At 42.1% G+C, this 15,520-nt stretch overlaps 1 protein-coding gene across 1 annotated transcript in view; it reads right to left on the bottom strand.

The window, feature by feature from the left end:
- Nucleotides 1–4,675, bottom strand: part of znf609a (zinc finger protein 609a) — a 42,925-nt gene extending 38,250 nt beyond the window's left edge. Inside the window, exon 1 of the mRNA XM_026365022.1 lies at nucleotides 4,297–4,675. The gene's annotated coding sequence lies outside the window, so the exon portion shown is untranslated. The remainder of the gene's footprint in view (nucleotides 1–4,296) is intronic.
- Nucleotides 4,676–15,520: the final 10,845 nt, after the last annotated feature.

Here is a 15,520-nt window from a genome sequence, read left to right as displayed (position 1 = left end):
CAGAAACTTTAATTCCAGAAACCAGTAATTTTATATTTCACAAACAAAATGATTAACTGAGAAAATAATTGCCAAAATAATCAACATAGAAACTACAATTAGTTGAAAATTAAAGTAGAGAAAACCAGTTCCAATTCATCTCTTCATCTGAATAAAAAAACATGATAACTTATGTGTTACTCTCTTGTAGTGACAGATGTGTCACTTCTCCCAGAGAAAATGGGTGAATCCTGTTTTTTCTCTGCTACTGACCAGCAGATTGACACCACTATCTCCTCCTGAATGTAGATCCAAGAGAGTCTGCAGTGTGGACTCTTTCAATGAAGGTGTCCTACATCGGCTCAGGTGACGCTGCAGCCGTCACTGGAGGACCTCCCTGGCTGTTCTTGGCACAGTACTCGGCAGGCTGTTAGGTGTGATGGCAGGTCACGTAGCCCTCAGCTCCTCTTGTTGCTCAGCAGTGCTTTCTTCCTGTCTGACCGGTCTCCCGGGAAGAGCAGACAGATCGGTTCATTTCAGCTTCCTGTTGGTTTCCTCCCCCAGGGCAGACTGGCTCAGTCAGTTTGAACTATACTGCTCTTTATGTGTCCACAGGTATTCATGCCCACAGTGCTGATTTTGAGGTGCTTATCAAGATCTTCTTCAGTTGTGTGTCTTATAAAATTGTAGTCTGCAGGTATCCTCGGCCTGGAGCTGTACATCTCCAGAATCCAGTTCATCTGCCCAATGTTCTTGACGCTTGTTGTTGTCTTTATTGCCTGCTGTTCTTTTCTCTCTTCTCTTTCCACTCACCCCAACCGGTCAAGGCAGATGGCCGCCCACTATGAGCCTGGTTCTGCTGGAGGTTTCTTCCTCTAAAGGGAGTTTTTCCTCTCCACTGTTGCCTAAAGCTTGCTCAAATGGGATTGTTGGGTTTTCTCTATAATTTTTTGTATAAATATTTTCTGTAAGGTCTTAAACCTTACACTGTAAAGTGCCTTGAGATAACTTCTGTTGTAAATTGGCGCTATACAAATAAAATTGAATTGAATTGAATTGAATTAGTTGCACAGTGCTGCAAAGTGAACCATTGTTCTATCAGACGCAAAATAAGGTTAAAACAGCAAGATATGACTTTCACCTGCTGGTAAAATGAGAGCATTCACACAAACAGTAACTGCCTATATATATATATATATAAAATTAAATAAAGTAATCTAAATTATCTTAAAATGATCTTAAAACAAATGAAAGTAAGTAAGTGATTGCATAAGTATTCCCCTCATTAAAAATGACCTAAATTATTACTGGTGCATTAGGTTTAAGTGAGAGTGAGACCTCCACTTACTGGTGGACAAAAACACTCAAATACAACTTTTCTAAAAGCTTATTAAAAAGAACAAGTATAAGGATGGATTTGAGAATATCTTCAAACCTATGAAAATAACTGGAGGTTTTGTGAAGGCAAAAAATGTAATTAAGAAGGAGAAAACAGCACTGTTACGGTCTGGAGCGGACGAGTCCAGACGTCGGTCCAATTAAGAATGTGCAGCTGGACTTTAACAGGGCCATTCACTCACATTCTTGACTCAACCTGACTTGCAGTCTGTCTACATGTAAACTAACATGGCCTTTCAATTACTGTCCACAAATCAGGTTCTTAACAATTATATGATCAATTATTTTCTGTTTTAGATTTTAAATAAATATTACTCTACAGGAGATATTATATCAATAATATACATCAATATGACTCTTCTGCTGATACATGTTAGAAAAAAGTAAGTACTTTTTACAGGTACTGTATCCAAAAGATTTTTGTATTCTTTCAGGGACGGTGTTGCTTATTTCACCAAGATAACGTCAAACTGCATTCTGCACATTTTGTAAACAGGGTTGTAACATTAACTGGAAATATTCAAAATTGTATTTTAGTATATTACTTGAGTAAGTGTACTTAGTTACCATTAAGCAATCCAACATGCAATACATGACTCATCACTGAAGAAATAATCTACAGTATATCAGCATGTGTGCAACTAAGAGGATATACACCTAGAAAATGCAAAAATAAATCAATAAAAAGCAGAAACCAAGCCAAGCTGTGTGTGCTAATTCACCACATCATGACAAGCTGAAACTTTTGAAGTGTGTTTTATAGAGACAAAGCAACAGGCTTTCCAACACTGATTCATCAACATGGACACACATGCCAATTGATCCAAGCAGTCATAGACTGGTAAAAGGATGAAATTACTAAAATCAGGGGAATAACTCCCTCATCAAGCCCATCACTGATGCTAGGCTGACTTACAGTAAACCTCCTCTCTTGTGGTTCGTCACTTTTGTTTACGTATTTTCAGTACTTTGTTCAGGAAAAACTGTCTTCGGTTTCCCTTCTCTCTCTCCGAAACCACTTCTGCTGTTATTCTCCAGGTTGTGGGTATCACTATGTATGTGTTCTCTCTGATACACTGCCTATTCATCCTTTCTCACGATCTGACTACACACACACCAAGGTCAGAAAACACCAGTGGCACCGTGGGAGCACATTTCTAAGTAAAAGTCTGTCATTGCATTCAGCCACCTTCACGCTCGAGGCCACAAATTGACTGACGCACAATACTGAACAAGGATGTTCTCAGATTACTTTTCTAAGATTAAGGTTCAACAGAACAAGTCAGACACCTACAGCCCACACATCCCACAAGATTAAACAAGATCCTGCATTTGTCATTGGATTTACTACAAAGACAAACGTGTCATCTGCTGAGTCCTTATGTGTTCATTCTCAGCTGTAATCCCACATGGTGCTTCAGCAGCCTGCCTCTGAAATTAAAACACAAGGCAGTACTGTAGGGTGCTCAGTACTGCAGTTTAGATGTGACTAATGACTGTCACACACCTAAATGGAGGAAAGACATTTAAACTGAACAACTTTGTCTTCACAGTAATGCATTTAAATAACTAATGTTAGAGGCCTTGGGTCCGCAGCTAATGTTATGCAATCACACCAACATGTATTAGGTCAGATTCACAGCATTATGTTTTACTAATTGCAAGAAAAGCTGAACTTTTGCATAAATGACGCTGCATGTTACCTGGTAGCCCAGTTTGGAAGATATTTAGCTGACATTATATTGTGTGGTTCACACGGTAGTTAGCCACATTACTGACCATTTCACAGTTCCTTGTTGTTAGGTTGGGGGACAATGGATAAAAGATTAAATTGTGGTCAATGTGTGAGAATTACACTCGCTACAAGTAAAGAAGCAGATTAAAATGTTAACACACCTGTCCCAGCTAGCTAGCTAGCCTAGCCACCGTTAGCAGAATAAATCTGGAGGCTAGCTGACGGTGGCTAACCCGTAGGATGCCCTTTAGAGCAAAGCTAACATGCACACAAAAACGTTGTATAGCCGTTTTAAACTCATACAATTGGCTCCAAACACACACAGCAACACCAACGAAGGGGTCCAACATCGAGTGAAATTCAGGTACTGAGCACAAGCTGTTTAGCTAATCCCAGGCCCACCGTGGCCCGCTACCAAGCTAGCGACATCCATTATCGGACGTTGTGCTGGTTAGCTGCACTGTGATATTTTTAGTGTTGCAAAGTTACACGAAGAATAGGTGAACAGCTTTACAACAAATACATCGACATTTACAAAGGAGATCACAGACGCTAAACGAGGGGTAAACACCGACGTACAACGATGCACCGATGGTTTAAACGACTGTTGACCTAACGTCCTATTTGTCGTGTGGACAATTACCGATGCGGCGCTTTCCAACCTCCTGTCAAACGTGTAGGTCCATTATCGGACAACGGCTCAAATTCCTCCATATTGCTCATGTTGTTTTACCCTTCACCTGTGGTCACTTCGCACAATCACACACAGACCAGACAACAGGGCAGGTAAACATACACGGAAACGCTGATCAGGAGTCATTTACACCGTACATTATGTTTAAAACACCCGAGGAGCTTTAAACCGTTAATAGAACGGACAGCAAACGGTCATTAACGGAGCGACCAACATGTGACCAGCCGTTACAGAATTCATCTGTTAGGTTATTACAAATGGACGGAACCGTGTGGAAATAATGGCCCAGTTTTGTACGTAGGGAGAAACGAGCAGGTCAGACGGGGACGTGTCCGATGATGGACGCATTCCCCTTAGCTCCCCGGTCTCCCCAGACAAAGACAGCAGCTAGCCTACTGAGCTAACCCCGGGATAGCTAGCAGGCTATCCCGCGTTTCAAAAACCCCGATCAAATCCCACCGAGAGGGCCGACTTCAACATGTCCACTTACCCCGTTTGGAATCCCTATCCGAGCAAGGTTCATGTGCACTCCATAGGTTCCGATAATCCCAGTAAAACAGTTAAGACGAGCTCCCGAACTGGTGGATTGAACGGGCAGAGACCAGTCAACGTGCTCCCACTTCACTGGACCGCAGCCATCACACGGTCACATCCCAGAAAGCTGGAAAACAGCGGGAAACACCGACATTTTGGAGTCACTTCTCCGGCCTGGACCAGAATGAAACCCATCCCAGATATTCCATGACTGCATGTGATATTCCCAGAGTTTCCAGATCCGCGTTCTCCTGCTAACAGACGCACAGACAGCAACAGACAGATAAACAGCACCGTGGGCTAAATGGCTGCTAGGTACAATGCAACCAAACCCCGGAACATGGATCCGTGGGCGCACTGGATCTGGATCTGCTGGATTGCAGTGATGCACTGGACCTGGATCTGCTGGATTGCAGTGATGCACTGGATCTGGATCTGCTGGATTGCAGTGATGCACTGGACCTGGATCTGCTGGATTGCAGTGATGCACTGGATCTGGATTCAGTGAACAACAACTAAAGCGTGTCTGTATTTTCATACATACTTATTATATTAATATATTTTGTAACACATTAGGAACTTTAACACATGTATTTATCACAGTCCACTTATTCAAGTAGTGTACTAAAATACAATTTGTCACTTTCCATTCATTCATTTCTAGTTAATGCTACAACCCCTTCCATAAAATGTGCAGGGTGCAGTTGGACATTATCTTGGTGAAATAAGCTGCACCATCCTTTAAAAGATGTCGTTCGACATATGACATATGTTGCTCTAAAACCTAGATATGTAGTTCAGCATTAACAAAGCCTTCACAGATGTGCAGGACCCCTATGATATGGGCTAAAACACCCCTAGACCGATTTTGAGCTGTGAACTGATGACAAGCTGGATGGTCCCTTTTCTCTTTAGCAGGGATTTCCAAAAAGATTTTCAAATTTTGACTCATCAAAATGTTTCTCCAGGTAATAGCTGCAACTGAATGTAAAGTCCTCCGAAGAGACGGAAACACGACTGTGTGAAGGGGCTAGTGGTAGGGAATAAAGGTGTAGTGAGGGACTGATGGAGTACTGTTCCAAACGCATCATTGATTGCATCAGATGTCAAACATGGTGTGACACCTTCTTACATTTACTGATAAGTAGAGTTTTTGTGTCCTGTTGATCAGTTTCATCAGCTCATACACAGTTAGCACACATGACAATAAGTGCTGTCAGTGCACAGAGATGGCTTTATGCTAATGAGAAAAGGCATTGTGTTTGTGCTGCAGTGCTGGTTCTTCGTCTGTGGGCTGTGATATACTGTGTTTTGTGTTCTCTGTGTGTTCTCCCTTTTTATTCTTAAATTACACTGTAAGAATTTTCCTCCAAAGCATTTGCCTCTTTAGAATATTAATAAGAGATCTTGCTATTTAATGCTGGTTTTCTATGGGCATAGTGCCGTCGTCATCTGTGAGAACTCACATCATAGATCTTCACTGCTGCAGAGAAAGAACAAAAATGAAGTCTCATTCCCTCAAACTTGAACTTTTACCTCAGAGGAGTTGTGTAGTGCACGTGTCTATGTGTGGGAAGAGGTGATTGACAAGTTAATCATTTGCGACCTGAAATTAGACTGTTAATCAATCAGGATCATGTTTGCATCTTAATTTAGAGCGACAGTCATAATGATGTCAGCACTTTGAATTAGAAATGGACTTCAACAGATGTACCAGAGCTGAATAAGAACAGAGTAGATCCTTTGGACTGAGACATGAAAGCACACAGTGGATCAATGACTCTGATATGACTCTCATCACTTTGGCTGAAAAGCTGTGATAGAGTGTCCTCATTTTCCACCTCAGTCACTGGAACACACATCTTTCTCCTCTGCTCCCTCTGACGGTCTCTCTCCACTGTGGAGCATAATAAGCAGGCTTCAAAATAAATGCATCCCCCACGGCGTTTCATCACAGCAAGAGCAGAGAACACTCAGTAGCAAAACATGTTCAATTAATCCTGTGCGTGTGCACACACACACACACGCACACACACACACACACACACACACACACACACACACACACACACACACACACACACACACACACACACACAGCTGTAATCAAGCTGGCCTGAGTGATGCAGTGATGAACAACATACTGAACGAGTGTCTGAAATCTACCTCTGGTGTCCAGTTTCATCAGTATTCACAGGAGAAGCTGCTGAATAAAATTAGTGGATTTTATATTCTAGTCATTTCTAACCTGCTCGTATCCTGAGAGGCTTCCACTCAGGCCTGCATTACAATTTAGATTTACTTCAGAGATCACTGGTGTTACATTCAAACAAGGGAGGAGGAGTCGAAGGCCACAGCACTCGAAAAACAGCGTTTACACATCATGGACATATGAACGCTTCAGGTGACCTCGTGTCAGGTCACAGAAAAACTGGACTAATCTCAAATCTGCAGGGTCGGGGGATCACATTTAGTCCAAAATGTCCTAACAAGTACCTGAGCAGGAAAACAGTTCAGCTCTTTATTGGATGCCCTGTCAGAGATATTGGTGATTTTTTCTCTCACTGGCAGTTTAATTGGATAAACTCCAGTTACACTAATGCGCCTGGTTCCCCTGATCTGGTCTTTGTCTGTTTTCACTGATTCACTGGCCTCTACAGCTGCTCTCCCTTTACAAAACCAGTTTTTAACTACACAGGTTTTACCAGTACAGCCGTCCTCCGTATCTCCCCTTTGATTTGAGTTTGGACTGAGGAGCTTTCACTGAGGTTACAGCTAAATAACTGTGAAACTGAGGACTGATGCTTTGGTTTCACAGCAGCTACACCTGCCAAGAAACACAATTGTCTTCAGAGTGCGAGGCCTCGGCTCACCGTGCAGTTTTCCTCTTCGGCTTAACTGCAGCTGACTGCTTCATAAAAAGGAGAGAGAGGTTTGTCTGTCGTCATTATTTCGGCAGGTTCCACGGGGAGACAGTGTGGAAGAATCCCTTTGCACACATTCTGTCCGCAGACAGTTAAAGTTCAGCTGTGGTCAAGTTTAATCTCTCACACAGCTCATTTATTTCAGAGGAGAGGACACGACATGGCTGTTAGTCCAGGAGAGGCCTGCTGCGACCTGCTGTGACATAAATGAAAGAGGAAATGTTTCACAGGGTGAAGTCACAATAAAGAAAATCTTCTTCTCACTGCAGCACCTGCTGAAGTTACATCATATCAACGTGATGAAACGGAGGAGCCAAGAGCTGAAAGAAGGATGTTAGCAAGGACTCAGAGGTGTGACTGGAATTGAGTGCACAGCTGTTATTACTAGAAAACAGAGAAAACCAAGGCGGGATTTCCTGGGCCCCAGAGCACCAGGGACCACAACATCTACAGATTCTTTGTGTGTTAGTTTTGTTCTTTCACTTCATGTCATCAACTGCACGATTACCTCGCTACATGTAAATCTTCCATTTACGCTGTCAGAATCTAGTTTTACCATGTTGACTCTTTACTTTTTGTTACTATGAGCATCCTTGCTCATTTACAGCAGCTGTGAAATCACACAGGAATGAGAAGGATCCACAATACATGGATAAACATAAAGGTGGAATACAACAAGAATACAGTGCAACACGCAGCCTTAGTGAAACACAGTTTTTAAAGATGAAGCGTTCTTATTTTAAGTTGATGTTACTCATTATTTAGCAGTTCTTCTAGTTCTTATTTGACCTTCCTATAGATTATCACATGAGCATGTTAAATAAAGGACACAGAGTCTGGAAAGTGGTTGTGCCTGTTGTGACAAACTGTAACTCTCCTTAGGATGAGGCTCTGTTGTCTGTGTCTGAGGTTAAAGTTCAAGTGGGTCCTGTAGTTTTCTGCTTTTCTTCCTGTTCTGTCATGTTGCTGAACTAACTTCGGGGTTTCTGCCCCAAAAAGCAAAATAACATGTCAGTGAAGATTCCTAGTTGTGTTTCTTCAAATTACAGGCATGAAGCAGGTTTATAATATAATGTTTTGTAGGTTTATTACTCTTCCAGGAGTTTTTTATTATGTGTTCTCAGGGTCTAATGTCACAGGGTATAGTAAAGCCCCCCAGACCAAAAAGGCCCTTGAACCAAATTAATAAAACTGGGCTACAGAATAATGAACTAGTATTCCATTCTACGCTTTTCCTGGTTTCCAATCAAACTATTTTTATAAAAACATTATAATAAGCAACAGGATGAATTCAAGACCATTAGTTAGCAGCTGTTCCTTAGTGTAATTAGAAAACGGATGCTGGGAACCAATCAGTGTCCAGTATTGTGGCATCTGTATCTCTGAGTTTATCTACTAAAACATTCAAATAAGCTTTTTTTATAATTCTATCGGAAAACCACATTTCAGCAAAATGAAAATCTATCAATAATAACACCAATAACAATAATAATAATAAATGATTAATGTTATTATTAAAGTTATAAGTAAAGTAATCTCAGGTGTGAAAGAATGTGTGTACCTGCTTAGCACACACACACACACACACACACACACACACACACACACACACACACACACACACACACACACACACACACACACACACACACACACACAGAAAGATCAGCTCAGTAATAATTAATAGGAACCTTATCCGACTGCAGCGAGATAAAAAGGGGTACATCTCCATGGTGACAAACCCCCAGGCCTGCAAACACACAACACACTGACACTGGGAGTGTGCAGTTGTTATCAGAGGTGCAGAATGCACAGGTCATACCAGCCATTAAAACCCGTCACCAACCGCTACCTTCAGCAGCGATGGGACCAGAACAACTACGAGAACCACCGCAGGAAGGTAGGTGGGTGGAGAGAGGGAGGTGGAGGGGTGGTTGGAGAAGGTTTGGTTTGACAACAGAAGATTACTGCTGGATCACTGAGGAGGACGCACAGGCCTGGTGGAGTGTGGACTGGTGGTTTGGAGACGTCACTGTCATGCTACGGAAAGTAAAGTTGAAATGAGGGAGACACATGATGATGTGCTTTACTGCATCACCTGGTTACTGTAGGTGACTCCTCCAAATTGTTGCCATGGTAACATTACTGTAGGCATCAGTATTGATGGAATATGGAATTTAAATACTGTACCACTGTTTGCCCATCACATCATTCATGACCACAGCATGCTAAAGACTAAAAACTGGGCAAAGTGATCCCTGGGGGCCTGAAGGTTTGTTTGTATTGTAATTATTATTTGTTGTTGAAGTACTAGTACTAGTACTACTAGTGATTCAAACCAGAGCACGATTTCAGATCCAGTGTCTGAAGGGCAGGAGGACAGGAGCTGTCAGCTGAGAGCAAATCTGAACTGATGAAGCAGGAATAACAGAGGTGGCTGTGGGGCAGTTGGCAGGGAAATCGTACATGAACCCCAGGATAGGTTTGAGTCCTGGTATCCTGTCACTGAGCTGTCCCTAGATATGCATGTTTTACTTACCTGTGTTTACCTGTGCAGGTGAGCTTTGCCCTGCCTGTTGTGGACACAAAGGGCACAAGGACGCCAGCGCACATCCAGCTCAAACTCAAAAAGCTACAGGTCAGTGAACAACTGTTTTAAAAAGTCAGAACATCATCCCTGAGACAGGTAAATCCCATTTGACTTGTTAAATGTACCTTTGAGTAACTAACTAACTAAATGTCTTACACATGTGCAGGTTTAAAAATGTCTTTCGTCTTTTAACATTAAAAAACATTGGTATCTACCTATCTAACCCTTCAGCTCCCACTAAGGTGAGGTCATGTGGTGCCACAGGAGGAGCTCACCTGTCAGTTCTTCTTCTACTAAAACTGACTCAGTGTTTTCACTCTTGGTTTCTGTGTATAGCTGCACGACGAGCGGCTGTCGGTCATTGACAGAGACAATCGCCTCCTGGCCTCCAGACTGGCTGAGATTGTTGGCTCTAAAGGCCTGGTGGACCACCAGAACCAGTACCACCTGAGGAGGTGAGAGCTTAAATAGGAACATGAGACAACACAGCAGCTGTTCATGAATTATCTCCGTGTCATGTCATAACACATGTCATTATTCTGTACATGTGTGTTGTCCTATTATAAGTCACCACATCACAGCTGAAGAGTTACATTGTGTGTTGTCATGGCGACATCCCTCCAGTTTCCTCTTGCTCAGGTCTTGATGATGCCAGTAGCCTTGTTGGACCTTTAAATAATTGATGCGACCAGTCCTGCTCTGTTATGGTGTTGAATTATTGATCTGGATGTGTGATGGTGATGACAGTCTCTGGGCTTTTTCTGCCCTCGCGCTCGCCTGTAAGGCTTCTCTGAAAACAGCTGAGGTTTGGTTTTTAGTTTTCAGGGTGGTACCTATAGAATGGATCCTGGATTAGTGTGGTTCAGTATTGTGGTTCCTGTCACATCTTGTGCATCTAGGCAGTTTTCATGGTAGGAACCTGGTATTTCATTTCTAGTGAAATACACCAAATGACAATACAATATGCACATAAAACAAAATTTAAGAGCTGATGACAAGATACCTGCTAGAAGATTCTGTGTCGAATAAATCAGCAGTAATGAACTGGCTTTTCGTTATAGTGTGATGAGTTTTTATGATGCAAAGTTTGTGTTCAATTCCAAAGTATAAAGCTGGAAATGTATTACCTACTTTCACTTCCAGGAACGTAGATTATCATTCATGAGGATTGTATTTAGGTCCACCAGTCTCTGTTTTAACTCTGTGTTTGGTCTCCACCATCTCCTAAGTAAAGTAGGTTCTGTTGTGTAATTTCCCACATGTCTTCTTCAGTCTGAACGCTGACAAGAGGAGGGAGGAGCTTCTGTTGATCAGCCATCAGAATCAGGCCATCTACCAGCGAATCGTGTCCCGTCAGTCAGAGTACCGCCGCCCGCTGTGGTTGGATGACTGGGAAAGGGCGGAGCGTGTGCGGGATGGCATTTCCAAATACCCCAGAGGGCTTGCACAAAAGCAGGTGAATCCACAGACTGAAATATGTTATATACAGAATAATGTAATTTATGCCAATCTCTGAATGAGTGAAATCCTGAAAACATCATGAACAGAACTAACTTCTGAGAACTGATTCACCCCCTGCTCAGTCTCATAGTGCATCACAGAGTGTGAGAAGCAGTGAGAAGCATTTAAGAAAGATGAGGTTCCACAGTGAGAGGTTCCTGGTGCACCGAATGAACAAACAGTGAAGTGGCTCCTGCAGATTCATAAAACACCTGCGAGTGATAAAAGGAGAGAATCGATGTCCACCACAGCAGCTCTGCTCTGCCTGATTGTTGTGTGGGGGATGAATCTCAGGATGAATCCTGAAGCAGAGGAGGTGACATCAATTTTGTGTGTTTGTGTCTGCAGAGGTCGCACAGGAAGGTGAAGTTCGCGGCTGTGGAGGACAGCGAGCGGTCAACGAGCTGCAGCAGCACCAGCACCGACAGGACCTGAGCCCGGAGCCCCCCCCAGGTCCTGAGAGGAGAGAGGACATACAACCTTCACATTTAAATCTCATACAGTTCAAATCATCCGACAGTATATAAACATGTACAAATACATCTTTGTAAAACTGTGCTACAGGAACTCCCTCTGACAAGTACTCCATTACTGAAGTACCGCTTCATATTTGTTACTCAAGCTGAAATATCTAGTCTGTGCTTTAAAACTGACTTAAGATACACAAGTACAAGTCCTCCACCAAGAAAACCATGTATGTTAAACAGTGGTAAACTTATATCATATCAACTCATGTGAAAACTATGAAATTATAGTTACTTGAGAGACTCGAGTAACTAAAGCTGTAGAAGGCTGTAATGGAGTAAAAGTAAATACTCCCCTCTGAGCTATAGTGGAGTACAGCTGAGTCGACAGTATAAACCTCCGTCTCTGTGCAGTTCTTCTGTTTCCTGGTGTGTGTGAACGTTACAGCTTCAGACTATTTTGTTTTTGTGGATTTTACACTTTTTCAGGAAGATTTTGTTCATTAGACTTCAATAAAATTTCAAAGCTTGTGAGTTCTGACGTTTGTCGGACTTTGAATAAAGGTTTGATCCTGGTTTCATCCTCAAACTCTCCCAACTCTGAGAGTTTATCCACCCTCACAAACAGTAAACGATCTATTCAGGTGTCAGAAATCTGCTGCTGTCTCCACCGGGGGGCAGTAAACACACATTTCCTGTGCTTCTGAAAGCTGGGACGGGGTGAGGCCGAGTCCCAGAAGATTAATGGCTGCTGCTGCACTGCTGGAGTGGAACTGTGCTTATAAATCTGCAGAGCTTCACCCTCAGCTCATTTGGTTTCTGTTATCAGAATCTCATTAAACACAGAGGCCAAGAAAATGTGCTGGAAGAGCAGAGACACAGCAGAGTAAAGAGAACAACAGGAGCTTCCATCACACACGGTGTACTGTACTGTTCTGTATCCAGAAGGACGTCGGTGCATTTATTGGATGCAGTGACAATCTTCACCTTAAACAGCGTTTTCTTAAATCCTCTGAAGTGTGGTGGGAATTCCAGCTGTCACTGACAAGCATGTCTGTAGAGGCCCCGGCCGACCAGATTCAAACCCGGGTCTGGGGCAGACCACTACACCGCAGTGCCGGCCTTCAGTTTAAAATGTAAAACGTGAACAGCCTCACAGTACTGAGGATGTTCTGTGTTTCACATGTCACCTTAAGCTTTGGTAAAGATTGAAGAACAGCTACAGTGGACAGTGAGGCACGTAGAACTTTAAAACTTTAAAGTCATTGTCATGTTTGATGTGGTTTAACTGATTTAAATGGGGTGGACAGAATAACAGGAACAATAGAACATGCAGTTTAACAGCAGAACTACTACATCAGACGGCTGAGTTGTATTAGACTGACTTAGTGTCAGCTCAGTGTACCTAATAAACTGACACCACCAGCCTGTCCTCATGCCAAACTCAGGTCCTCAGGCCTGGACCCAGGACCATCTGGGATCAGTTAACCAGCATGTGTGACTGTAAACCAGAGCTGCTCCTGCCGCCACCGAACAAACACTGAGGTGTCGACATTTACAGCTTGAACCTACTTAAAGACAAGTGTCGCACCAACAGTACACAGTATAGTATACAGTGTACACAGTATAATATACAGTGTGTACAGTATAGTGTACAGTCTACACAGTGTACACAGTATAATATACAGTGTACACAGTATAATATACAGTGTGTACAGTATAGTGTACAGTGTACACAGTGCACACAGTATAATATACAGTGTGTACAGTATAATATACAGTGTGTACAGTATAGTGTACAGTGTGTACAGTATAGTGTACAGTGTACACAGTGTACCAAGTATAATATACAGTGTGTACAGTATAATATACAGTGTGTACAGTATAGTGTACAGTGTACATAGTGCACACAGTATAATATACAGTGTGTACAGTATAATATACAGTGTGTACAGTATAGTGTACAGTGTGTACAGTATAGTGTACAGTGTACACAGTATAATATACAGTGTGTACAGTATAGTATACAGTGTACACAGTATAATATACAGTGTGTACAGTATAGTGTACAGTGTACACAGTATAATATACAGTGTGTACAGTATAGTATACAGTGTGTACAGTATAGTGTACAGTGTACACAGTATAATATACAGTGTGTACAGTATAGTATACAGTGTACACAGTATAATATACAGTGTGTATAGTATAGTGTACAGTGTACACAGTGTACACAGTATAATATACAGTGTACACAGTATAATATACAATGTGTACAGTATAGTGTACAGTGTACACAGTGCACACAGTATAATATACAGTGTGTACAGTATAATATACAGTGTGTACAGTATAGTGTACAGTGTACACAGTATCATATACAGTGTGTACAGTATAGTGTATAGTGTACACAGTATAATATACAGTGTGTACAGTATAGTGTACAGTGTGTACAGTATAGTGTACAGTGTACACAGTGTACACAGTATAATATACAGTGTACACAGTATAATATACAGTGTGTACAGTATAGTGTATAGTGTACACAGTATAATATACAGTGTGTACAGTATAGTGTACAGTGTACACAGTGTACACAGTATAATATACAGTGTGTACAGTATAGTGTACAGTGTGTACAGTATAGTGTACAGTGTACACAGTATCATATACAGTGTGTCCAGTATAGTGTACAGTGTACACAGTGTACACAGTATAATATACAGTGTGTACAGTATAGTGTACAGTGTGTACAGTATAGTGTACAGAGTGTGTACAGTATACACAGTATAGTATACAGTGTTTTATTTCCAATAGGAAACGAAGTACCTTTTACTTCAGTTAAATCTTTGTTGTGAAACATGATCAATAACTGATGCTGTGTTGTTCTGGATCATCCACCTGACCGACTACACACAGGTCAAATCTGCTCAGAGCTACTGTCCAGTAATATCACTCAGTGTCTGCACAAAGAGCACTTTCCTTTTAGTACTCATACATATGTTTGTACTTTGTTTGTACTCCATAATGAATGCAGGACTTTTACTTGTAACAGAGTATTTCTACACTGTAGTTTCGAGTACTTGGAGTTCTTCTTCTGCTGCTGGTTTCCGAACTGATGACACGAACAGATCCCGGCTCTGAGAACCGAGGCTGCAGAGAGACGCGCTTGTTGTCACTGCGTCACTGTTCCAGCGTTTAGCAGAAAATGAAACGTCTGTGTTCAGACAGTCATTACAGCACTTTTCCCAGTCTGGACTCTGGTTAATTGTTTGCGGTTCAGATCTCGGAGCAGCTCCTTCTCCTGGCTGTGATGTTCCGGCTCCTCTCCAACAGCTTGTTTGGTTTAGTTTGGTCTGAATGCTGAGACCCGACCTCTGGGACAGATGATGGACAGAAACGTATCCAGTGTCACAGGAACTAGATTCGGATCTGACATTTTCCTTCTGACATGCATTTATTATCTGAAACACTTATCTCACAGCTTCACACTCATTCCAGACAAAGCTGCTCACAGTTTATCCACAGATATGAGAGCTGCATTGATATTTAGGAATAAAAGCAAATGAGTGTGTTTAAACATCACAGTTTGTAACACCACAAACACTTTACATTTCAATCTAATGTAGTGAGGACAGCTCAGCCCCCACTTGTCCCTCAGTATGTCTCAGGGGACCGTAACAGCATGTGGCGTTCACTGAC

Source organism: Anabas testudineus, chromosome 6 (genome assembly GCF_900324465.2).
Source record: "Anabas testudineus chromosome 6, fAnaTes1.2, whole genome shotgun sequence".
In the NCBI taxonomy this organism is placed as follows: domain Eukaryota; kingdom Metazoa; phylum Chordata; class Actinopteri; order Anabantiformes; family Anabantidae; genus Anabas; species Anabas testudineus.
Note: the sequence above shows the minus strand (reverse complement) of the source record. Positions and strands in the feature narration are given on the sequence as shown.